A 26360-nucleotide genomic window follows, 5' to 3' on the forward strand; every position below is an offset into this window, starting at 1 on the left:
TCAGCATTGGGTGTGAAACAAGACTAGCAAGTTCGACACTGCCACTGTTGAAGAAACAGAAAACAATGTTTGCTCTAGGTGCAATTGTGTCGCATCTTGATGGTAAGGATCGATGCGATGCTGTGGATCGATACCGACACATCGACGATCTCCAATGAACAAACCCAAGTTTCGTGTCATTCTATAGAATCAGAGCCAGTGTCTTTTACAGGTTCATGTAAAACTCCTCAAACTCTACTCGTGAGAGTTGGTGAAAAACTATCCGGTAACAGCATGGTTATATACACACGAAACAGTGTAATAGTAACACATTTTCGCATCGCAGGGATCAATGTGCTTAGACTCGTTGTAGGCACGTTGTAATCATTACGAACTCAGCCGAGTATCATTCCCCACACGCACGTTGTAGCTTGGTCTTTCTTTCAAATATTTGCTATTTCAATACACACATTCCATGACGTTAGTTGCCAGTGATAAACAGAAATCGTTGGCTGTTTCCAGCTCCTTCGTCGATTCAAGGTCAGTGACCAAATGGACAAGCAGTGTTGAAACAGCACTCCGTGAATTAGTTTTATGGCTCATCAGTATTGCGGCTTAATCCCTATATGTAGATGAGTGAGAGGCTATATGGTGAGGTGAAATGGGGTTGAACGTCGGTCCAAGATTATTGCACTTATATAGCGACGTGCATGCATGTGTGTGTGGGTGGCTGCTTGTACTCGTCCGGATTGATGCCGATGCCTAGTGCGAGCTCACTGAGATACCATGCCGCCGTTTAACATGAATACCCACTCAGACACAGTGTACTGATTCCGAGCCGACCAGTCGTTGTTTCAGCCTCTTAATGGCGAGCGCCAGACAGGGTAACAACAAGTACAATCTATAACGTGTTTTGGTATGACGCGGCCGGGGATCGAACCCCGTACCTTCCGCTCTCCGGGCGGACGCTCTACCACTAAACCACGGAGGCGGTCAGAGACTATGAGGACTGCTCTCCTGTGTTAACTGCATTCGGTCATATGAAAGATGATGAAGAGTAGATTCCTGATATTAGAGTGGAGTTGCATCTCCGACGTCCCATCCCTATTGCCGTATCAAAGGATCCCATGATTCCACATTTATATAAATCAGGTTTTCAGCGATATGCGACCAAATGGAAATTGACAGAGCATAATGCGTTGATTTATTCTCTCAGACGTGATGTCTTTTACTTCTTCAGATAAAATCTCCGAGAGACAGGTATAAAGGAAAATGTATGGATATTTAATGTATAAAACAGTATTCCTGATTATCAGGAATAAAAGAGTTCTGACAAAACCACGCATCTGTGTGTTATGACAAGATAGATTTGTCTCAAATCATAAAATGTAATTATAATGCAAAGATATTTACGTTTTCAGTGATAGATTACAGGTAGCATGCGTTTAATAAGATTATATTTGATATTTAAAGGTGGTCAGGATTGGTTCGTCTGTTGAAGCACACAGTCGTGATGGCGTTACCCATCCATACCTTTCACATTAACTCATTTGTGGTCAATGCGGTTATTGGGAACGTATTTGCGCGCATGCCAGCTGGAAGCCACGGGCTGGTGCTGTTTAATTACCAATAGACCTCACAATGCCTGCTTAATGGCCAAATTTCCAAACCATGTGGGTGACGATATTTAGTTACTTGTTCCAGTGAGTAAGTGATATGAGTTAGTTTAGATGTGAGGCAGGTATATTGGGTGTATGTCTGCTTCTAATTTGGTCTTATCAGTGGCGTTGGTTTGGAAGAAGCATAATTTAAATACAAGGACAAACCCTTTCCATATTCATAAGGAATCTCTTTGTACTTCGGTTACTCGATTCCGACTTTATCATGAACATGTTTATGAATCACTATAAAAAATTGATGACACCAGGTGTTCGCGAAAGATGAGCGTATCCTGTCCCACACCTCCTCGACCCGTCGCATACACATATAAGGGAAGTCAATTCCTCGCCTGAAAAAAACACACGGGAGAAAGGGTTACAAGTAAAAATAGTGTATTGCTGTACGTCAAACTTGGAAATGGTCTCGACATGTCAATCAAAAACATTCTGAAATCCGTGTTGGGCCTTTAATGAAGCGTGATGTGAACGTGCACAGATATGGAGCTGACGTACTAAGGTTAAGTATTGGATTCAAACCCGCACAAAGAGGTCTTCTAAGGAACACAACTATGGCACAACATCAAAACTTTGCTCCAAAATCCACTATACATACATGTACGAAGCAGGTTGTTTCTCGTCGCATATTTGAGACTGATTATTCTTTGTCGTTGACGTTTTAGATTAGCGGGTCATTTTTCAAATGAGATTTTTGTTCGAATTGTTTACTTGGCAGCGTTCCACAGTTTCCACATATTACCTACGTGATGAAAGCATTTAAAGATGCTTTTTGTATATTGTTTTTAAAAAATAACTGATAAAGATTTCATTCTTGGAGACACGTTGTAATGATAAAACTTCATGGTTTTCAACAGCAAATTCATGTAAATGAAATGAATATATATTACAGTGTCCGACACACAACCAAAAACATAATCAAGAAACATGAGGGGATGGATTGACGCGGTCTGTTGATGAGAAATCTGCGTGTATGAGGATGCAAAGTGTTTCCTGCACGTTATGATTCAGAACCGTCATCCGATATGTCCCAATACTTCCATCTTGTCTGCGTGTTTCAAGCCATGTTGACCACAGAAGATCCCAGCAGGGCTTTATCTGGATAGCGGAACTCTAGGGGCGGGTTTGTTTGACTGATCGTGTGTCATTGCACACCGACGGCGTGGTTACATGCTCATATTATCGATCAAGTGATTGGTACATGCTTATATCGATGACATCTGATCATATACCAGGGTGATTGAATGAGACATATTGTTAGGAGACCAGAAAGAATTTATACAAGAATTCTATACGGCCGTCTCTGATACAACTCTTTTTCCAACTCGTGAAGGTACCGTGATCTGACAAATTGACACACTCATTGACATTATTTACCTAGGTCACCGCAAAGTCACTTCCCGGTCTCACCAGTCACTATCAATAGATCACAAAGGAAGATAGTATCATACAGATATATCAATATAATTACAAATATACATATTCGTTGTTCTCTCTGTGGAGAACTGGATATCGCTTTAAGAATTCCGATAGCTCACACAAACAAATGGTGTTTGGGGCAGAACTATTTTGACAATTGACACAGAGCTATTGACCCCCAAAATCGTGACCTAACATTGACCTAATGGCAATCTAGTGGTAATCATATGGTAGATTACCATGTAATCATATGTAAGCGAGTTGAAATCATATGTGATCTCAAGGGGCCCTTGTGGTGAGTTTGAAGTGACCTCGATGTGACCCAAAGTTGCTGGAATATTGTTTAAAACAATGTCAACCATAATCACGCACGTCAAAGAATTAAACTTAAATGTTGATTAGTACCAGTGTGGAAACTATGTGATGTACAAATAAATTTGTAACAAATAAATGCGTTGATAAATCGTATAATGGATGAACAACGTCTTTATTACAATTAGGAGAGTCGTTTTCATGCAGGCTCTAACGCCGTTATCAAGCAATGAGGTACATAGTATGAATGACAAGCACCGAAACAAGTATAAGGTGGAGTTTATATAGTTGAATAGGCTGGGGTATGGTTACAGTGGAATGGAGAAACCTGTTAGTACTCCAACCTCCAAATGCCTCTGAAAACAATTATATCGTATATCGTATTGGTAAGTTAAACATCAAGATGCACCGGTGAATCATTTGGAGTGGGAGAATGAGTGAGTATAAGTCGCTTCTAGCAATATTCCAGCAATATCACAACGGGGACACTAGAAATGGGATTCACACATTGTACTCAATCGAATTGAACCCAACCGTCGACGGGTCAAGCGAACGCTGCACCGACCACCGTCCATTTGGCAACCCCACTGAAGAAGAACTCTATCCGCTTTCTATACATATGTCTGTATGTACTTATCTATGCTACCTGACCTGACAGAAGCAAATAAATAACCTTAATGGTGGCTCTGCGAAGTCGTTTGGATAGATTTTAGCAGCACAGTTCAGTGACCAGTGGTGATACGGGGTCCGTTCTTGTCTGATCGCATAATCTGCTGTATAATTCAGTAGCTGGTAAAATACTCTCCCCATGCCCAGACAGGATGCATATAAGTTTTAGCGACTGGGGCGCTCTAATGCAAAACGGGATACGGTCATAATTAGGGCCTTAATTAGCGTCTGGCTTTGATCGACCCGAATTGCACATCTGAACACTAACGAAGAGGAAAGGCACTTGGCTGTCTCCACAGCGCACACCTCCTACATCAACAGGGAGACGGTACATGGTTAGGACATGGCTTGCTGTGTAATGCCTATGGCATGGATTGCGCCATATATCAGAGAGGCGTTTTGTTCAAGAAGTTAATTTGCTGCAACATGCATCCAATGCCTTGTTTGTTTGTCAGTTTATTTGTTGTTTAGCGCCGAACCCAGCAATATACCGTCTATATGAGGGCGGTCTCTAAATAATCGAGTCTAGACCAGAAATTCCAGTGACTGACATCATGATCCATGCAATTGGGATACGGTGACATGCATCAACCAAGTCAGCGAGCCTGACCACCCGATCCCGTGAATCGCCTCTTAAGACAAGCATAGTCGCCTTTTACGGCAAGCATGGATGTGCTGAAGACCTATTCTACCCCGGATCTTCACGGGGCAAAATTTAATGTTCAGTATATAGGCATGTTATTGAACGGAAGTCAAGCTCTGTGCGTAGTCTAACTTATTGCGGCTTTCTCCGTTTTGAAGATACAGAATCCTTTTGTTGGCTTATCTGTGTTAGGAGGCACGGGCGACCCAGTCGTTTAAATAACAGTGTTAATTGCGCAGAGTTGCGCCCCTTTTGCTGGACAGAATCCTGTCATCAAGGATTCGAAACCCGGTTCGCTCTAAGTTTATCAGCACTACAGCTGTCTTCGCGCGTTTAATAACTCGCTCTGTGTGCATGTTTCAGGCGTCCATTTAAAAGCGTGACGCTCTGGGATGGCAATGTGATATCCTGTCCGAAGACTGGTACTTATGAAATCAGTTGCACGCAACGGAGTGTCAAACGTTGAAATAAAACCACTTTGCTCTCGTGTGAAGTAAAAACACACAGTGGACATTTAAATAAATCATTGACAGAATGCTCTAGCAATATGCATCCCGTGGATAATTCAGTCCAAGACCACTGTCCTCGGTGAGGGCAGATGGCAGCTGTAGAACTCCGCTCGTTCGTTGACTGACACTTGCTCAACAGTTGTATGACAACATTCAAGGCTTTAGAAAAACTTTCAAAAGATATATTTCCAGGTATGACGCGTCAGTGGCCATCATTATGTCAAAAGCAAACCCTATTTTGACTTGTACTATATGTTTCCGTGTTTTTTTCAGGTGAACAATTTACTTGCCTTTGCATGTGTTTATGACAGATGCCAACGGTGGCACATGATACGCCCACCTTTCCGCGACCTCCTGGTATCATCACTTTTTGATAGTAATTTCAGAAACACATGCTTACAATTTAGTCGGAATCGTACAGTGGACACATATTGTAATTGTGTCCGACGAAAGCCAGCTTTGGTGAAACCCACATACACAGACATAGTGCTCAAGTGTCTATACACATGTAGACAACAAATTGTCATATGCATGTAAGTACGAATCTTTGACTAACCTGTTGAAATGTATGAAGGACCAGATCAAGCAATAGGTGTAGTCGTGTTATATATTTTCTTTGTTGCTTAACTCGGATCCGCGCACAGCAATAATCCATCTACATGTATATGACGTTGGTCTGAAAATAATCGAGTCTGCACCAAACTATCCAGTGGTTAACATCATGAACATCGATCTACGCTGACGTGATGCGACGACATGCATCAACCAAGTCAGCGAGCCTGACCATCCGAACCAATTAGTCGCCTATTACGACAAGCATAGGTTGCTGAAGACCAATTCTTCCCCGGATCTTCAAGTGTCACTGTAATATGACATGGATGGCCTTTGCTCGGCTTGCATTTGTGTGAATAATACGTAGTGTTTAGTTATAAAGGTGTCCAAATTAAAAAAGAACATTCTGTTTTATCATAAAGTATGTGTCCTCCCATTAAAGTTTTAATCGCAGCCAGAGATGATTTTCACACTATTCATGGCCTACTTTTCCTATATTTAATTGACCCATAAGTAATGAATTTTATCTCCTGAGTACACTAATGGACGTTCCTGCTATCTTGGAATGCTCATGATTCACGCACGTTGCTATGGATGCCATTCCATCAAAGATGAGGACTAGGAATTTTGTAATCGTTCCTAAAAATGAATAATTCATAACTCATTCCAAGGATAAAAACTCTGATAACACTTCTCACAACGTAAAAACACACTTTCATGAAAATGCCCATCGAAATTTGCTTCGCTGTATAAATTATGACAGCTCCAAGTAAAAATATGTACATTCAAAGGCGAGTAAGGCGCTTGCTGATTTCCTCTCAATTTGACCGTAATTTGAAGTGGTCTAAAATTAGCAACACATGTTGGAATTGAGATTTCCATTCAGATTGTCAGTTCTTTTGCAAACATGTTTTGTTTAGTTGCCACGGCGTGGTGATGTTCATGATGTTATCAAGTGTTGATGTTCTTTCAGCTTTCATGCAAAGTGGATTTAACAAACAATGATGGAGAAATTCATCTGCTGGGGATATTATGTTTCCGTCAAAAACAGCCAGTTTGAATTGTCACATTGACAAACGAAACAGCTTCTCATCCTCAATGTAAACTCTTGCGGGAGGCGAAAAGATTATTTTAATGTTTCCTAATTTGATGAAAGTGACAGCTACTTTTCTGCAGAATGACCACCGGGCATCGGTTTTGAGATGCTGTCAACTTCCAAGAACTAATTTTTTCTCAATACTTGTGTTGTGTTTAGGAACTGTTGTCGCAGCAACCATATTTTATCGTACGTATGATTGCTTGCTTCAGTAGACTTTATATATTGACTTAAAGCGAATCAGTTGGGGTAATAAGGCCATGTTCAGCTGTATCAGCGTGCCAGTTCGACGTGGCGGAAGTGACAAGGGACGTTTCGTCTACCCCATTGGTCCAGGTCCTGACAAGCAATGGTGCCAGGCAACAAACAAATTGTGTTAGTGGTGGGTGCTACAGTAGGGCAGGGCTGCCTACCCTTCTCGCGAACACCAGGTGGCATAACTGAGTTTCAGTGATCCATTCGTATAATTTGCATCGCGTGTTTGCCTTTCCCGTCCTATGGATTCTGTTTCTGCGGATAATCGAGTGTGGGGTATACTCGTTATAAGAGGGGGACATCATGTGATTTGCAAGATTTCCTGCGGTGAGTCTCCCATACAACATTACCAGTACTCCTTCTATTACGACTACTACCACCGCCACTACCACCACCACTACTGCGACTATTGATGTTTATTAGCGAAACATAACATCCCTATAATATGTTTGAAAACATCCAAACGAAACTGACGTTTTCGCCCCATATGTATTAGAAGCTCCAACAGCCAAGCTACAAATATCGACCAGGACTATGGTCATGATATATGCTTACGCCTAGCTCGTAAATGTCAACTAAAGTTCGTGTTAGTAAGAACATTCCCCACATTTGCATTGGTTAGCATCTTTCTCACGAAAAGAATAGGAACAATGGCGATAACATTTACTTTTGTAAATATGTGCATGATTTGACGATCGTCGTTAAGATTTTCATAAACGCTCATGTTTTTTTAAAGTTCAGACAATAATTCATTCGTACCACCGTAGGTGGCTCATGCGTTTCAGTAGCATCCATATAAATGACTGAGCGTGGTCACGTGAGAGTAATAGATCATATCATTTATCTCCATACGAGCCAATGTACAGGAAATGATTCGTGTTCCCTCAAATAAGTAGATCGCCGCTATGCAAATCACGCGGGATGGAATTACGTATTCTGTCTGGAAGGACGCTTGCTGATTTACCGAAGCATGTATCTGAGATTACCGTGTTAGTGCTGTCATCCCTTTAACCACCGTTAAACCAGCAGTGCTTAAGCTATTGACACACGCCCAAGGTTATGAAGAGACATACTGAACTGAAAAGATATATGACCTCTGTGTAAACGTGGACGTCAGTCACAACCAGTGGTATGTACAAAATATATTATGTCTTGGTCAACAAGTTATTGTAAGTATATATAATTGGAAACCTTTGGGTAATGGTATATGGGTTAGATATACCACGGGTTTTCAAAACAAGGATGACTTTTATTTTGATAGGCTGTGGGTAGGCGAGGTGTGATAAAAGACCTTATTGGTCCACGGGATCTGCATTATTTAAGGAATGGGTGAGTGAGTGAGTCTGGTTTTACGCCGCCTTTAGCAATATTCCAGCAATATCACGGCCGGGGACACCAGTAATGGGCTTCACACATTGTACCCATGGTATGACGCGGCCGGGTATCGAACACACGACCTTCCGCTCTCCGGGCAGACGCTCTACCACTAAACCACGGAGGCGACCTTCCAACGTTTGGACTTCTGACACTATATGGTTAGTTCCGGCTTACTTGTGCAAAAAGGGTCTAAGCGTTTGTTCATGTTCATGTACTTGGTAATTTGAACGTTTCTGAAAGTATACTTACTCAAGTTATGCTGAGGCGAGGCAATAAGGTTCCTTATCCTACCTCGTCCTTTTGGTATTTCGTTACCCGTAATTACGGGAGCTGTATGTATCGAAACTCGACGTGGTGTGACGGCCGTGTTGGGCGTCAGATAGGCCTATCATGGTCAGTATAATGTACAAAAGGGACCGATATGTATCAGAAGTTATTACACAAAATAATGTTGTCGACAAAGAGCCAAAAACTCCATACACGAAACAAGCCGAAAAAAATGAAATGACGACACAGCCTACAACATCGCAACAACACTTACTGTGATTAAATAACGTCAAATGAAATGGTACCTATGTTGTAGTTCATTTGATGTCGTGTTTATGAAAAACCACAGAATATTTAAGAACATGGAGACATGAACGTTTTATGGATATCATTCAAGAACAGCAGAAGTTGTTGTCAATAAAAGAAACATCATAGAAGTAAATTGCCAGGCAAAAGAAAGTTTACACTACGAAATTGAATTTGACCGAATAAGTACAAAGATACCACAACGTTACCAGGCTTAAGGTCTGGTATATGAGAACCAAATTTATCATGACAATACCTGCCACACTGCTCATGACATCATCATTGAATCACCATTACTTGTTTCATTTTAGCCACCATCAAACATGGGCGTATTCTTTCTTTTGCCCGGCAATCAGGTTTTATGATTAGAACCAAAACAACAATTTGACCATCTCGCAATTTATGTTGCCCTGGCAAAGCGTATGATAGTCTTTGATCTGCAGATACAACACAGACGGTCAACACTACCAACATCACGTTACATCATTCTTGTTGTGTTTAGTCCACACATTTATTAAAGATCAAATCACCAAACAACTTTGATAGATGGCAAATGACTTGTTTCCAGACAGTATGGTGTGTCGTAGCGCAATGAATGCATATCAAGATTAAATGTTGCGAGATGTGAGGGGACAGACATTATTCATTATCTCTGCATTCCTCTGGTTCAAAGTCAGGGCAGTCCGACCCGGAAGCTACTTGCGGTGCTCGAAGCGTTAAGAGATAACAAACATAGACAGTTTTTACTGAGGTTAACGTGTCTGTTCAAACAGAATTTGGCGTGTGTTAATATCTCAGAGCTACATTTGAGTAAGCTGACTTTAAGGTAAAGTCAGGGCGTGTGTTATGTCCAGGGAGCCATAGATTCATACATTGGGTTTTTGCAGTCAGTTGGGGCGCGGTTGGTCCAGTCGTCTGAGGCGTCACAATTCTCTATACGGAGTTGCGTCTCTTATGTTTCTTAGGCTGTCATTACTGTGCTCGTGGGTTTCGTCTCATGGTAAATGTTTGTCACCTGTATCACTTCGGTCTTTCCTCCCACATGAAGCTGACACGCTGTTATGTAACTGGAATACTTTTCAAAGCGCCGTTAAACCCAACCAACTCACTCACAGTCAGTCAGAATTTAAAAATATCGAAATCCGGTTATTTCTATATATTTGGTCTCGGTTGTTGGCCATGTTCTCAGTCGTGCAAGAATCCGATGGGAAGGCTTCGAATCCGAGAGTCAACCCAACTATTTTCACTTATTTTAGCACAACACTCATGATCGACGTTAAACCTGGTTCAATTGACTTTAGTTCCAAATTAAGCTGCACGTAAATCCATACGTACGCAAGGATAGAAAGGATCATGGTACTGATTCGGGACCTTGGTTTCCGAGGAGGCTTTTATTAGCTTAGGAAATGTTTTAACAGCAAGTTGTTTCATCGTACATCCGATCAACTCTAATAAACCAAAATGTGCACACTGAACTTATAAACGTGAATATCACGTGATGCGAGGCTGAAAAAAGAGGTTACATAAGCCTTGCCTGACTATAAGAGAAAAAATGTGGTACCTATTGTCTACCATTTCCCCAATCCAGGGTCATTCTGAAATGTGCCGTTTGACCACTTAAGTCATTGTTAATTAGCGCTTGTGTACATACTTGTGGCAGGTTGTCAGTATGAGACTTGAATTTACCTTACTTTCCTCTCAGCTCAGAGTGTCTTCATATGCAGAGTCTACGGGAGCATCGCCAAGTTGCCTGGTGATGCCGTAAAACCCTGTGCAGCGTGGGTTCATTATGTCATCGAAAAGGCGAAAGAAACCTCAGCATCGTAAAATCAACTCTATAGAGAACCCCACTTTCACTCAAATTAGTAAACTCGGCCGTTGCAATCGAAATGGGTGAATTAGTGTTGGAGTTGGTGAGTATGGTTTTACGCCGCTTTTAGCAATATTCCAGCAATATCACGGCGTGGGACACCAGAAATGAGCTTCACTTTCCATGTCGGAAATCGAACCCGGGTCTTCGGCGTGGCGAGCGAACGCTTTAACCACAAGGCTATCCGACCGCCCCTAATTAGTGTTGGAAGTAGCGCTAATTAGTACAGTGTTCCAGGATACAATGAGCAAACATAAAACGTCAACACCAGGGAAGAACCGAAACAGCTAAAAGAGCGGTGAAAATTATGTGAATGGTGTTCGCGAAAAGCGTAAGCATGATCTGCCCTACCAGTAGCACCCAGTGCTGTTTTACTGCACGAACTTAATTAACAAATAATAACTAGTCGTTATACACTGTGCAATGACACCAACATCATTTTCAATATAATTACACACATATGGTATTCAATTTATCTCCTTTGTGACGTCTCACACATCTCAAAATTAATGCAAACATTAGGTCTCGCCGTAAGATAAATCTCTTCCGGCTTCATTTGTCCTTGTGTTGATTATCACAACAAGTTATAATGTACACCATATGGAAGTTTTTCTGATTTATTTGAACAAAACATGTTCGTTTCAAAGGTCAAAGAAAAGAAGGCTGAAAGAAAAGGCTTAAACATGTTCATCAATTTCAAGAACTTTCAACTAAACACAGAAAATAGGGCAATCATTTTCTGAACGTCATGCCATCGATAAAAAGCCTTTGTTGGTGGTTTTGTGAATTAGAACATGTGTGTAGGCGTCTCTTCTCTCCAGAAGCCATATCAACGCTGCGTTTTACCGTGTGCATAAGGCGTATATATCTTGTGGATCTACAGTGTGAAGCTATTTTATTGTGTCAGGATAAGACAATACATTGGACAATCTCTCGAGTACTCGTACATCATTTGTTAGTCACTAATAACTGTGAAATTGCTGATGTGGCGGAAAGCAATCTTTCACTCACCTACTTTCGTCGTTTTCATGTTAACGCGTTGATATTGATGTTCACAGAGGATGAAGAAATGCATTTCAGAGTTCTGCATTTACTCCACACAAAAGGTATACCGATATGAGTAAGTGGGGGAGTTGGGTTTAACGCTGCTTTTGACTTGAACCATATGTTTTTGCCTTTGCATATGTTTGTGACGGGCGCCACGGGTGAATGTAGGATACGCGCACCTTTTCGCCAATACTTGGTATCTTTTACTATTTGATAGTGACTCATAACCATATGTTCATGATATAGGCCCGAATCGTACAATGGACACTTGGGGCTTGGACTTTTGGATATGGAAAGAGTTTTGTCGATTTAATTGAAAAGAATTCGCGTTGCTCCACGGCGTGTCTGCTGAATGAGGGAGAAAAGCACGAAGTAATGCAGGTCCCAGACGTCTACCACTTCGGTCTAAACCCACGAGCAAGGTTATGGTGCCAAACTTATATAATCGGGGCGAACCGGGATTCGAACCCACGATCAAAGGTTTCTTGGGTACACAAGGGATGCAACCCTGCGAATTGCGGCGCCTTAGACGACAGCACCCTCCCCCCCCCCCCCTACAGCTATTAAATATATTTTTAATACAGAGTCTATTTTCAAATCACACTGTGAACATTATCACAAAAACTCCAACTCTCCCACTAAGCATTAATTATCTTATAATATGCAAAAAGAGTTTTCGAATCTCCTTATTCTTGACAGCACAGCTGAAAAAGCAACTTTAAAGCTTGAAGTTATTTTAAGAAGCGTGAGAAGATTGTTGACATGCTTGAAGCGATGAGAAGTTCAACTGAAGTTGCCAGACGGTTTGGTGTAACTAAATTGATTATACGAGACTTTAGGACGGATTATATGTCAGAAGTTCCGGTAATGACCGTCCAGGGTGTGGAGCAACTGGAGCGGTATATCCCACTCCTGTCCCGTCTTCAGACATCTACAGACAACTCAATGTCACTACTCAGACAGTGCAATGTCGTCTTAGGGAGTTATACCACGGTCACGATGCCCAGAGAGACCACCCATTTCCAAATGAAAGCCACAATCTGGGACCGCTGTGTTGCACGTCAACTCCTGCGATGGACATGGTGTTATGTCAAAACGTTCCTTCTGCGACTATTAAATCTGCAGTTTGTGTGCTGCCGGTGTACCGTGCTATATCGAAAGTAAGAAACAGGTGCTGGCATCTTTCTGTTGCGGATGTAGACAGTTTGATGGGAAAAGCTTCTGATGCGTCAGCATACCTGTTAAAATGGCGTGTCATGTAGTAGAGCAGTAGACAGGAGGCCATATAAATCTGAATTAGAGTGTCATGGCTCCTTGCTCTTCTTCATGGGTCAGCAACACTGGTACCGGCCCAGTAAGAGTCTGAAGCACATTGAGGTTGTTTATCAGTTTAGGGTTTTCTGATCATACATTGTAGTTTGATATACTGAAGCATTTGTGGTGGACAATGCCATAGAAAATACCACTGGATACATTGAAAGTACCCCGACAATCCCTCATCATTTTTGTTGGCGTTGAAGTTTTGGTGCTGATGTTAGGACGAATATAGTTATCACTACTGCATCATATTAAAATTGAAATGAAAATGGTCTTACATTTAAATATGAAATGACATATACACAACCAAACCATAGATTTTTTGTATTCATAAAGAAACTCAACGAAACGCCGTGGTACACTAACACAGGACTCTCACGTAGTGACAGGAAACATTAGTGAAAATGTATATACCTGTTGAGGAAACATCCTACATTAAAAAAACTTGGTTGTCCTGATCTCAGTCTGATCCATCAGACTTTGTTGTGGAGACATAAGATTACTATATCTTGTATGTGTGGACATCTCCGTGTTTCCAGGCACACTCAGCCTTTTTTCCAGCGATCCAAAGAAATCTCATAGCAGCGACCTATTTTAACGTATTTTCCACACCGGTTCAGCCACCAGCATAACATTGCGTCATTCCCAACATACTTCTTGGTAGGTTCGCTACAAAATCTGGGTCCGGGAAAGCACAGTTAAGGTATTTCTACTCCTCTGCTTCTCTGTCGGAAACTAAGACCCACTTGGCTTGAACTAGCCAGAGTGCCTTGACCTATCTTTAGCCATGGCATCAGTGGGAGCCGCCGAGGATGAATGGATTCAACGGAGTTGACATTTCTGTGTCAACAACGATCCCCTAAATTGTATTCGCGTGGAAACCGTACGTAGACCGATTTAACTAATATCTAGGGTATATGCCTGAAGGTTAATGTTAATATTATATGCTATAGACATGTTATTAAAGCAAAGGCGTATGCCTTGCCTATATAGTTCCATGTTTCGTGAAGAGACTCAGAATTACATTGTGGTAATTGTCAGAATGATGTAGCTATGATGTTCCGGGTGGCCGATGGCAGCGTTTCTTTTCTACCGAAATGGGATGAAGTCATGCGAGTAACGTTTCATTTAAGGATTAAGAGCGAAAGGTAAGTATTTTTGAAATTTTATTGTTTGGAAAATAGTTTTAATTATAGGTATGATTGAGTCAAAGTCGGTCATAATATATGTGATGTTCCAAAAAATAGAAATGCAAATATACCCCGGAAGTCTTGATTTGTTCTCAACAAGGGATGTGGATCCTCATCGTGAGACAGTTGTTTTACATTTGTTACAGCACGTTTCAAATCTAGAGCATGGCCCAAACCATTGTGAAGGTCCCCGTGCTTACAATATGCTGATGACACTTCCTTTTACACGGGATGTAGATATGTGTGTCTCCAGCACGCTGTTGCCAAAGTCATCGGTACCTTTCATTTCTGAAGTGGTTTTAACCTACCAATTACGTCTTGGGTACATGGACATATTTTGAGAACAACACATGATATCGCAGATAAAACAGGTCGAAATACGCCATTATAGAGTATCGTACAGTTAATGACCAGATGTGTGAACACCTGGTATCATTTCCCTGGTATCATTACAGTGAGCTCGTTGGGTATTTGTATTTATGATTACTTTTTGTGTGACAGGGCTACGGTTATCAATACCCCTAAGTCCTGTTAATGTATCTGCGTGGGATAAAATTTCATGATAGAGAATGAACAAATTGATCATTGGGCTTGTGTTTTATTGGCTGATTAGGTTGCGCCGTCTTAAACTGTATTTTTGTATATTTAATGAGTAAAGGAAGTTCAAACAGACGCAGGTCATTGACATTTGCATTTTGGTGAACTCACCAATAACGGTTGCTGATCACGGTACTAATGGGGTCGAAACTGTGATTCGACCTGTGGATCCTTGCGGGACTAGGAGACGTAACTCTGCACAGTGAATGCGGCAAATCGGGGCTCAATCCTGCATGGAATTCATCTATCGCAAGTGCTCTCGTTTACACCCATTACTGTTATAAAAAGTCATTTTACGACTTGTAGACGCGAATTCATCTCAACCGTTACGACTGATTGGGGAATTCTGGCTAGTGATATAACTGTAGCACCGCAGATAGGGTTTGATAATGCCCATTTCATCGGGAACGCAGGTTCCACTGTTACCATAGAGAAATTAAGACTTGGCCTCAGATTGGAAATTGATACGGAATTTATGAACATACATGCAAGGGTCGACGTTATCGTTATGTGTTTTTTGTAACCAGCAATGGAGTTTATCGGCATTTATAGGCAGACGGATAGCCGAGTAGGTTACATAAGTTGTGATAGAAAAATACTGAGCTGTTTCCTGACAAATGCGTGTTTTCAATCTTTGAAATGTGCGACTTCTATGTTTGCCGAAAGCAAGTTAAAGTTTAATGTTTCAGGAACCTGATGAAAATGTGATGACCCCTTTTATGATATTTCACATGATGTGATAAAAAGCATAAAGTTATGGGGATTCGTGATTCAGATTGTCCCACGAGAGCAATACGAACCGTGGGGATGTTGCATTGCCAAGTCCATACGCTGTGAACACATTTGGTTAATACGATTCTCCAAGGGAAAAGATAAAAATAGTTTTTGATGTATTAAATTAAAATTCCAGTCTATGGAGAATTGTACATTGTGTTCCTGGTGTAAAATTGTCTGGTTCAATTTCGAAATTACACTTGCAAAATATAATATCCCGAAATTCATTTTTTTTCCACATTCAAAATACAAGCGTTGTCGGCCATGTTCGTAGATCTCTCTCAAAGTCAAAAGTCAAAGATATCTAATGCAAGTAAGGCCTCCGGCCAATTTCCAAAGCATTAAAAATAAGTAATTTTACATATTTGGTTATATACTCATGTTTAACAATTTGTTTCTGAGGCAAATTACGGTCTTAACATTTATAGCCAGTTTTAATATGACAGCATCATCTTTTGAAGAAAGAAGAGAAATAAAAACAGGTACAGGACAGGACAGATAGCAATCTGGTATAAACTTCTTTCTTAGATCACAATAATAAGTCATACCCTCGGACATACAAAAATAAAATGAATTTCATTTTCTATTGCTGAATGACATAATGTGCATAACATCTTCGACTTTTCAGTGGACATTTGTCTTCCTTCATTTATCATTGAGATGTAACAATCAGAACCTAAATTGAATCAATGGACGTCGAAGGGTTCATGATGTTAATGTAGATAAATCTTTTCCTGGTTGAACAAGACTTTTAAGAGTTCTATACAAGTCATACCATGAAGTGTTTTCTAGAGTGGAATGCCATTCCTGGTAAAACATATTTATACGTTGTTCACGAAATTTTTACAAAAAAAATTTAACATCACCAATTGTTTGGTTTAACCATACAAAGCCATAGCCATGAGAAAGCAAAAGGTTTCTAATATGTGATCCCGATGTTACTTTGCCCATCTCATCTAAATGTAGAAGCATATTATAAGCATGTTTGGGGATTCGGCATTCATGCCTCCCAAGAATATTAAAGCAGTATTTCAAGCATCCAATTTGGGAGTTGATGTATTACGGGTAACTGCCCAACTCGCCATAGACCATACAATTGAGTGTTGATGGACCAACGGATAGGATTTGTTACAGGCTAAAAGCTTTTCGAGACTGTCATATCGTTGAAATCCCCATACTTCTCATCCATATAAGAGGATCGGTTGGATTTGATCATCACATATTTTAAAAGATATATTCGGGTTAAACCCTCCTAATTTTACATTGGTTAAAACCTTCTTTGCACGTGATGTTATGTCTGAGACAAGTTCATTGTATGGATAAACATTACACAAGATATGTATAATAGCTCAGAACATTAACCCATTTACTAACGAAAAACAATCCTTCATTCAGTGCCACCTAACCCCCTCTTCCGAACATGACAATATTTGTTTTATCATAGTTAACTGATAATTTCCACTCTTTGGGGTAACATTCTAAAATGTGAAGTTGTTTTTGTAGTCTAAAAACAAAATCTGATAATGAAATAACATCACCGGCAAAAAGAAGCCTCAACATTTCTATTACATTTGGGAACATTTTAATACCATGTTTACCCTTAGCCATAATTTCATAATATAATTCACTAATAAAAATGAGAACAATATCGGGCTCAAGATACATCCTTGTCGTAACCCAACAGGACAGTCAAAGAAATCGGTTATATCGTCATATGATTTGATATTTGAATACATAATTTTTAATACAGAATACATTTCCCCCTGAAGACCAGTAGTTCTTAAACAGTACCATAGTGTATAACGATCAACGGAGTCAAAAGCTTTATTTCAAAATCGACACATGCTACATACTCTTTGTGTTTACGACGTGATAGACATTTTTGGATTATGGCATATGATGTTCTTATATGATCTCCGTTCTTGTGTATGGGAAAAAAGTAACGAACAAGACCAGCTTCTGAGGAATATACCATTTTCAAACATCCTATTGAAACATTTTTTTTCTGTCTCTCTATGCTGAATACTTGACAACTAACCATGGACTACAGAATCGTAGAATACCGACACTAGAATACTGACTACTTGAATACTTAATACTAGGAAACTAAAAATGGACCACTAAATCCTTGAACAGTGAATACCTAACTGCTGAAAACCTGATAAAACAAACAGAACCGTTGAATAATTTGCAGCTAAAGCTGGACCACTGAAACTGAAAAGAAAACTGAATGCTTGACTGTAGATTGGACGTGTCTGGTTTCACACCGTACACGGGGATTAATCGTTGTTTAATTATTGTAAGCATTGTTAAACGGTTGTGCATTGTGCAATTAATTTGTTGAAAATTGTTACAACTTTGTTATAAGGAATGCTGATGCCGTCATATTCAAATGAACTATTCAAGCATCGAATGGTCAATAACATCCGTAAATATGAAACCTTCTTTTGTTTGTCTCCTATTGTTTCTAATCATCTCAGGGTTAGGTCTCTCTCTCTCTCTCTCTCTCTCTCTCTCTCTCTCTCTCTCTCTCTCTCCCCCTCCCTCCCTCCCTCTCTTTGATCTATATATGTGGACTGAATTTAGATAGCATAGCTACAGGGCTCTAATCTATGATGAGTCTCTAATCAGTTTTGCGAATACCCCGGGCACTATTTTAATATAATCTAATGATGAAAAGAAAGTATACATGGCTTGGAATGCTTATATAAAGAAATGTCATTTGAATTCTATTTCAAAGTTCGATCATTTATGATAAGCCGAAAGGCAGTTTTATGAACTATGGATGAGTTAACAAAAAAAACCCATTCAAACACAACTGGGGTCACTACGTTCACTTTTTTTACGATGATGAAAAGTGGTGTCAAGGCTTCGGAACGCTTCCTCAGCACGTCGGTAATTGCGTCTTTTGAGTCCTCCTTGTGGGTACCTGGACACGACGTCGCGACGATGACGTGAGCCTATTGACGACGTCATTGTTATCCAGCCCCAGTCCTCAAATAACGTACGTTCCAGCTGCTTTGCGTTGTTTGGCAAGTTTGGGCTTTGTCTTGTCCGCCACCCAAGATGATCCCAGGTATGCTGTATCTGTAAGAGTTCGGGTGAGCGTGATGGTCAGGGTAACACAGACAAGTTAATGTTGATAAATTCCTGGATTATTCAAGCAATGTCGAGCCTGGCATTGATATTGGAACAGTATCTCTTGTGGCTGTCTTCTGAGAAAGAGAAGCACATCTGCTTGCAGAATGACATCCCTGTATCGTTGAGCGATGAAATTCTAGGGATGATGAAAAGACGTGTCGTCATCTTGCCACATATCCCGCCCAGGACCACGACGCCATCACCTCCAAAAGGGGAACGTCATGGATGCATCCAAGAGCCAATCGTGAATCCGGATCCGTCCATCAGGACCTGCTCTGGTCGGCTCTGTACCCTCAACCATTCACGTCGCTGCTAACGTCGCACAATTCGAGACCCCACTGACGTTTTACTATATTCACCGATGGTGAAGGGTCAAGGCCAATCCTGCAACACGTAATGGCATTGACACTATATGTCTGCAGACGCGGCGTCCCACTCCAGTCATCGCTGACACCTCCTTCAAAAAGTGTTAGCGCAGATGTAACGAGCGCAGTTGGCGCTCCTCCTGCGTGGTCACACATGATCTGTCGCTTCGTGGCCAGTCCCTTGTGTGCCTAGTCTGCTGGCATCGCTAAAGTGAACTGATAATGGTCAGTCGGCTGCATCCGAGCGCTGTTGCCATGTGGATCTGCGCAAACCCCAATTCTGCTCCCTGTTCTGCTGATACATTTAACCTTCTTCTCTTGCTTTTATGAGCTGAGATGTTTCAGTATCTAACCGCTTGCATTGCATACCCTCTATACACTTTCATCTCGTGCTATCATTAAAAAATCAGATTCTGGGCAGATCAGTGTACGGACACTAGTTTCCGATTCATATCTCTTTCGACAAGCTATTGAAGCCTAATCATAATCTAACAATGTATACTTTCTTCTGAATCGCAGTTTATTATCCATATGGGCCCAGTGTGAAAATATTGCACATGGGCACTATGGCAAACATCAAAGCTGATTGATCAGTTGAAACAAACGCACGTCATACACACAGAATGAAAAGAATGATGTCATGTCTCTACAAGAATGCTCGTCGGTCATTGTTTGGATTTTATTTTCATGTGGCAGAGCTGAAAACACCCATTGTTTGGTTCTTTTATGTGACGTTTATTGTTTCCCATTTGTTGAAGAATGTTACAAATCTTAAACATGATGCAGTGAATTACAAAGGATTTGTGGGGGAAAATAGGTTCCAAGTGCTCTTTGTGTGTCGAGCAGTTTATAGGGAAAAATAGGTTCCAAGTGCTCTGTATGTGTCGTGCAGATTATAGGGAAAAATAGGTTCTAAGTGCTCTGTTTGTGTCGTGCAGTTTGTAGGGAAAAATAGGTTCCAAGTGCTCTGTGTCGAGCAGTTTATAGGGAAAATAGGTTCCAAGTGCTCTGTTTGTGTCGTGCAGATTATGTGGAAAAATAGAGGACCAGTGCGAACTTTGACGCCGATGGTGATTTCTGATCTTTTCTATAATCGCCGTATTACTGCACACCAACCGCAAGTCACTGGTATGTGTGAACCCATATAAAGAATTTAAATATTGAAAATGTTGGTATGAATGGTCTGTTACAATCAGCCTATGTTCCATCATAGTTGATCAATATGTCCGGTGGCTGCCACAGCGACATCGTAGTCATATAACAATGATATATTAGCAGTATATCAGCACTTCATCAGCATAATATCGGCAGTATATCAACAATATATCAGCAGTATATCTGCAATATATCTGCGATGTATGAGCCTTTCCTCTCGTGTTAGCAATACTTCTGTGTTTGATCTTGAAACTTATAGACTGAATGGGTGAGTAATTATTTTGTAACGCCGCAGAGATGTTAGAGCTAAATCCCGCTACTACCTAAAATAACTCAACCTGGAAACAAATCCATCCAGGAACAGAATGCTAGGCACCTGTTCTAACCAGGGGCGACCGTATCCTACCAAAAGACGTTAAGATATGGTTTAGATTTGCTATTACCCTGACTGGTGCTCGGGATTAACAAGATACCACAATCACACTAGGACTCAGTATACTGCGTCCTAGTCAGGTATCCATGTTAAACTGCTGCATGGTATCTCGGCGTCCTAACACTAAAATGACATTAATTCGGACTAGTACAAGCAGTAAAGTGTATAGTAAAATAATATTGAAAGCGCCTTTATACGCCATTTCACCCTACCTAAGGTGGAGGCCCACGTGGTGCAATTAACAGAAAGAATAATACCACGAAAGAAAGGTACTGGAACATATCCAATAACTTTGATAACGATAATATAACGTTTTCCGTAACTAAACAATTTGCCATACCCAGTGGATCAATATGAGCCTCTAGCATACCTCGTGCACAGAGGTGTTCCTTTATTTCATTGGAGATGGCAAGCCACAGAATCTGTGGACCCTCCACCATCGACCTTATACCTCATAAAGACTGTTACCCCCAATTCTAACAATGAAGTGTGCGGGGAAGCTATGTACCTCACGGTTGCTGCGTAAGGAAATTGGAAAAAGAAGCATTTGGTGCCAACTTCGTTAAATTGGTTTCCATTGTATCTGTCCATTCTATAGCAGGGATCTGGAACAACACAGACGAGAAGTCACTTGCGGCGTTGCAGTGACGGCTCAACACGTCGTTGATCAGATCGTTGCCTTCACAACGGGGCCCCGGAGCGTGGCCTTGTGGGCAGGCCACTGTTCGGTCACAGCCCAAGCTCAGGCACAAAGGCATTGTGGTTATAGTGTGTGCAGAACACATGCCACACAATTAAACAAGACGCATCCTAAATCGGTCACACACATGCCACACAAATAACCAAGATGCACCCTAAGTCAATCATACACATGCCACACAACTAGCCCTGAAGCATCCAAGTCAGTCACTCACACATGACACAGTGTAAGCCCAGAAGCATCGAAGTCAGTCACTCACACATGACACACAGTTAGCCCAGAAGCATCCAAGTCAGTCACTCACACATGACACACAGTTAGCCCAGAAGCATTCTAGATCGGTCACACAGATGTCACTCAATTAACGAAGATGCACCCTAAATCGGTCACACAAACGCCACACATTATCCAAAACGCATCCTAAGTCAGTCACAGTTGCTGCAGATGTTCCTGTTGGGATCTACACATGCCACAGTGTGTTGGGTTGTCTAAACAAGGGACAGGACTCGTTATTTACTTACATACTTACGTATACTTACCCACCTTCGCGAACACATAGTGTCATCACTCTTTGAAAGTGATTGATAATATAATCTTATGATCCAGCTGGAATCGTAAATTAACAATCGTTTGGTAGAAATGTCTAATGAATATGGAAAGGGTTTTGTCGCGTTTACTTACTTTTATTGTTTAAATACTTTGCCGAACAAATGGTTTCGCAAATAAATGGCAAATCATGCAAATATGCGTTGGGTAAAAATGTGTCTGCTTGATTTGTGCATGATCTTTCAGATGTTAGAATATTGTGGTGTTTCCCGGTATCAGTACCAAGACTTGTGCATCCCACTTAATGTGATCTGTGTTCAAGACGGAGAATAATATACAATCATTGATAGACTGATAGAAACGAATATGGGAACAATGAAAAAAATATGGGGAAATATAGTTGATTTTTCAAAATATACACGACTTCCGTTTCCTCGTTTGGAAGGAAAATCCCAAAAAATATCAATTAAGTGGTAGTCTGTGTTATGTGGGTGCTGTGTTATATAACATTAGAAGCCAGCAAAGCATCTCTCACTATTTAAGTCTCGGTAGATGAGCTTGGAAAAGGCGTTCTACTTAGAGCGGGGTGTAACGAAGCGGTATGGCGTTTTGTTGATATGCAATCTGTATGCACTAGCGGCCAAATCTTCAAATCGAGATACAGGCCGACAGATGAATGGTAGAATTGGAATGGAAGTACATCAAACAGTAGCGACCACTTTGATCCTCGTGGGTTGTCTTGTTTGATTTAGAGATGCATTCCCTTCCCTTGTCCTACAGACAAACCGAGTCAGAAGAGAGGTTGAAATGCAGGAATTTGTAGCGTTTCAAGCGAAAGGAGAAGTTGAGAGACGCAAAAGACATAAATACTGAGTGTTCCTGATCATGATAGTTCTTTCCAATGTCATGCTCGTTACTATAAGTAAGACGGATGTACGTGACTCGGTTAACGTTGTCAGTGAGTCATTGCAGAATATTAGCTGGCTTTTCTTTCTTCCTTCACTGCCTCGTGTCTTCATCGTTCCATCAGCTGTCGGCTCAGTTCAAGATTATCTTCATGACTGTCTTATACTGCTTCTGTTTAATGAGACCCAACAAGTGATTTGCCCCCTGTCGAGTGAGTCAATTTCATATCGACTCTATTGTTGCTTCAGCGGCGGTCTACGGCAGTTTTACGTCACAAGAACACGAGCGCAGAACAAGATGAATTTACAAATTTGAAGATATTTTTCAGTAATTATCCCGCGCACAAACTAATTTTTGTTAGGAATTTTGAATTGGGCTCCGTCTGTCCGCTTCCGGAGCATAACTTTTGTTGATTTGTTGTTTAACGACATGATCAGCAATATTCCAGCTATATGACGGTAGTCTGTAAAGAATAGAGTCTGTACCAGATAATCCAGTGACTGACATCATGAGCATCGATCTACGCAGTTAGGATACGATGACATGCTTCAACCAAGTCAGCATGCCTGATAACCCGATGCCGTTACGACAAGCATGGTATGCTGAAGACCTATTCTACCCCGGATTATAACGTTTCAATTAACGTCAATTTTGTTTACATATCATGCATGAACTGAACTGATGCGTTTAGCTATTCAGACATGTGTGATAGTTTTTGCATTTCCAAAGCAATAATATGGACTCCAAATGAGAATAGGGTATATTTGTGGAAGATACGTTCTTAACCGTTTAATATTTCGCCATGCACCGAAAAATGATGTCCGATGCAATTCCCCATTTTGAACTTGTACCATATGTTCCCATGATTACTTTTGAATGTGTTTGTGACGGGTTCCACCGCTCACCTTTACGAGAACACTTGGTATCATCACTCTTTGCTAGTGATTCATAAACACATGCTCACGTTGTTTAGACGGAATCGTACAATCGACACTGTTTGTGACAGAGATTTCTAAAGAATAGGGAAAGGGTGTTGTCGCTTTTATTTCAGGTTTTGCGTTAAAGGAATTGTGAAATTTTAGAATTTCCCGAGGGTGGTCAACGCCAACTGAACGCTTGCTTTTCAGATCACAGTACACGTACACATTACACAGAACATGTGCAGCTAACGCCCGCCGGACAAGCACTATCACAAGCTTTTTCCTAGCACTAACTGATTTGTAATTTCGAGCATCATGTTGTCTGCAAATGCATTGATTGCACATTACAACACTCCTGGTTGTGAGGAAACAACCAGGAACCAATAATTTGTTCAAAGTTCAGTGGTTATATGAGAGATCGATTTAATGATTCGGTTAAAGGTGGAAGATCAGATTCGCATTCGTTTTCATTGGGATTCGCCTGCACACTCAATTGCTTTAGACTGTTTTGCGGCTGCAACGTATGCTTAATGTAACGCTAACTACGTTGACCTTTATGCTTTGACGCGCGTCATTGATTATTACGTCACTGCGATATAAATACGCAGATTCTTCATTATATAATTCCCTTCCAAGTGCACTAGGAATGGGCCTGGTTCATGGCAAGACATGCGTTGCGTCACGTTAATAATGTGAAGCATAATAAATTATAATTTCTTTAGACCGGTGTCTTTGCCCAAGACCTGTAATAAATGTCATAAAACACCTGCTGCTATCACTGATTTTCAGAGATCCATTCGTTTTATATTTCCAATATTTAGAACGCAAAGTCATCAATAGAAAAAGACTAGAATTCTGTTCGTGTGCACCTTTAAACACAAGGGGACATCGGTGGCCCAGTGGTCTAAGGCGCCGCAATATCGCGGGGCACGCCATAAATTTATGATCGTGGGTTCGAATCCCGGTAACCCCAATTATGTTTCCAGGTTTGTCAGCACCATACCCATGATCGTTGGTTTCACCAAAGGGTTGAACGTCTAAGATCTGCATAACTTCGGGTTTTCCTCCTACGTTAAGCTGACACGCTGGAGTGATGTAACGTGGATATTGTTGAAAAGCGACGTTTAACTCAACTCACTCAAAACACTCACACACACGCACACATGTAACATGCGAGCTGGAATCCATGTCACATATATAGAATACTAAACGAGCTCCCGTGTAATACCAATTTTATGAAACGAGTGAATAGTTCTGGTATCTGACGAGCGAAAGCGAGTCAGATACCACAACTATTCACGAGTTTCATAAAATTGGTTTTACACGGGAGCGAGTTTAGTATTTTATTTATTACTTGCCATTTACAACGTTTTTAGAATTATACTGTTGAGTATGAATAGGCTAGCTGACACCTACACGATCCACGGCAAAGTCCAATTGAGTTTAACAGAATAATACTTCAAACACGTCAAAAGTTGAAAGGTATGAATTTAATACCATACAACGGTCCATCTTTAGAATTCACAAAATTATCGTAGGGCTAAGACATTCGCAACTCACATACTTTAACTTAGACTAATGACTGTCGTTGCGCTACAATACGATCGCCTTGTGGAACGGGCCTTGTACCTCAAACTTTACAATAACGTCACAATACCCGATGACGTAATTTGTGGAATTTTGTTGCAAGACCCATCGGCGAAACGATGCCTAGTGACGTCACCCTAGCAACAAGGTTGCTGGGGTCATCGAGTGTGCTTAAGCTCCTCTCAGTGATCTATCAACTCCACACGCAATGTCTTTGAATAAGCCAAGTGATGTCGAGAGCTTTCAATATTTGTTCGTGAAACGTGTTCCGAGAGTACACAAGCACGCGTTTTGGTATTACACAATGTGTAATACAGCTGTATGTTTATTAAACGGGTGATCACCCTTTTCCATATTATTCCGAGAAAACTCTGCTAAATATCCATTGTTTGATTCTGACTATATAACGAGCATGTGTTTTACAAACCACTGTCAAATAGTGATGATACCAGGTGATCACGAAAGGCGAGTGTAAATCCTGCACCACCGGTGGCACATGCAAAGGCTTGTCAATTATTCACCTGAAACAAAATAATACTTATATGTAAAAAATCTCACATAATGATTGCACTCGTGTCCGTTTATTCATCTGAAATACATTACACTTAATGACATCTGGAAAACCATCGCACACCAGTTAACCACGTTTTGATGACGAACACCTCGGAAGAGTGCAATCCATTAATGTACATGTATTTTCTGTCAGTAGAAAATGTGACAGTTATCATGTTAGAATTAGAAACTGAAGATCTGGC

The 26360-nt window shown here is 40.9% G+C and overlaps 1 protein-coding gene across 3 annotated transcripts in view; it reads left to right on the forward strand.

Moving 5' to 3' along the window:
• LOC139465311 (sex peptide receptor-related protein 2-like) overlaps window positions 1-26360 on the forward strand; it is a 197466-nt gene that overhangs the window by 74257 nt on the left and 96849 nt on the right. The window contains exon 1 of one of the 3 annotated variants that reach the window (XM_071247001.1): window positions 13962-14174. The exons of 1 other annotated variant lie outside the window; for it this stretch is intronic. The gene's annotated coding sequence lies outside the window, so the exon portion shown is untranslated. Of the gene's footprint in view, window positions 1-13961; window positions 14175-14289; window positions 14440-26360 lie in introns of those variants that run through there. One more of the 3 variants, XM_071246999.1, reaches the window with a different exon arrangement.

The sequence above is a fragment of the Haliotis cracherodii genome, unplaced genomic scaffold (genome assembly GCF_022045235.1).
Source record: "Haliotis cracherodii isolate W230 unplaced genomic scaffold, xgHalCrac1.p SCAF_18, whole genome shotgun sequence".
In the NCBI taxonomy this organism is placed as follows: domain Eukaryota; kingdom Metazoa; phylum Mollusca; class Gastropoda; order Lepetellida; family Haliotidae; genus Haliotis; species Haliotis cracherodii.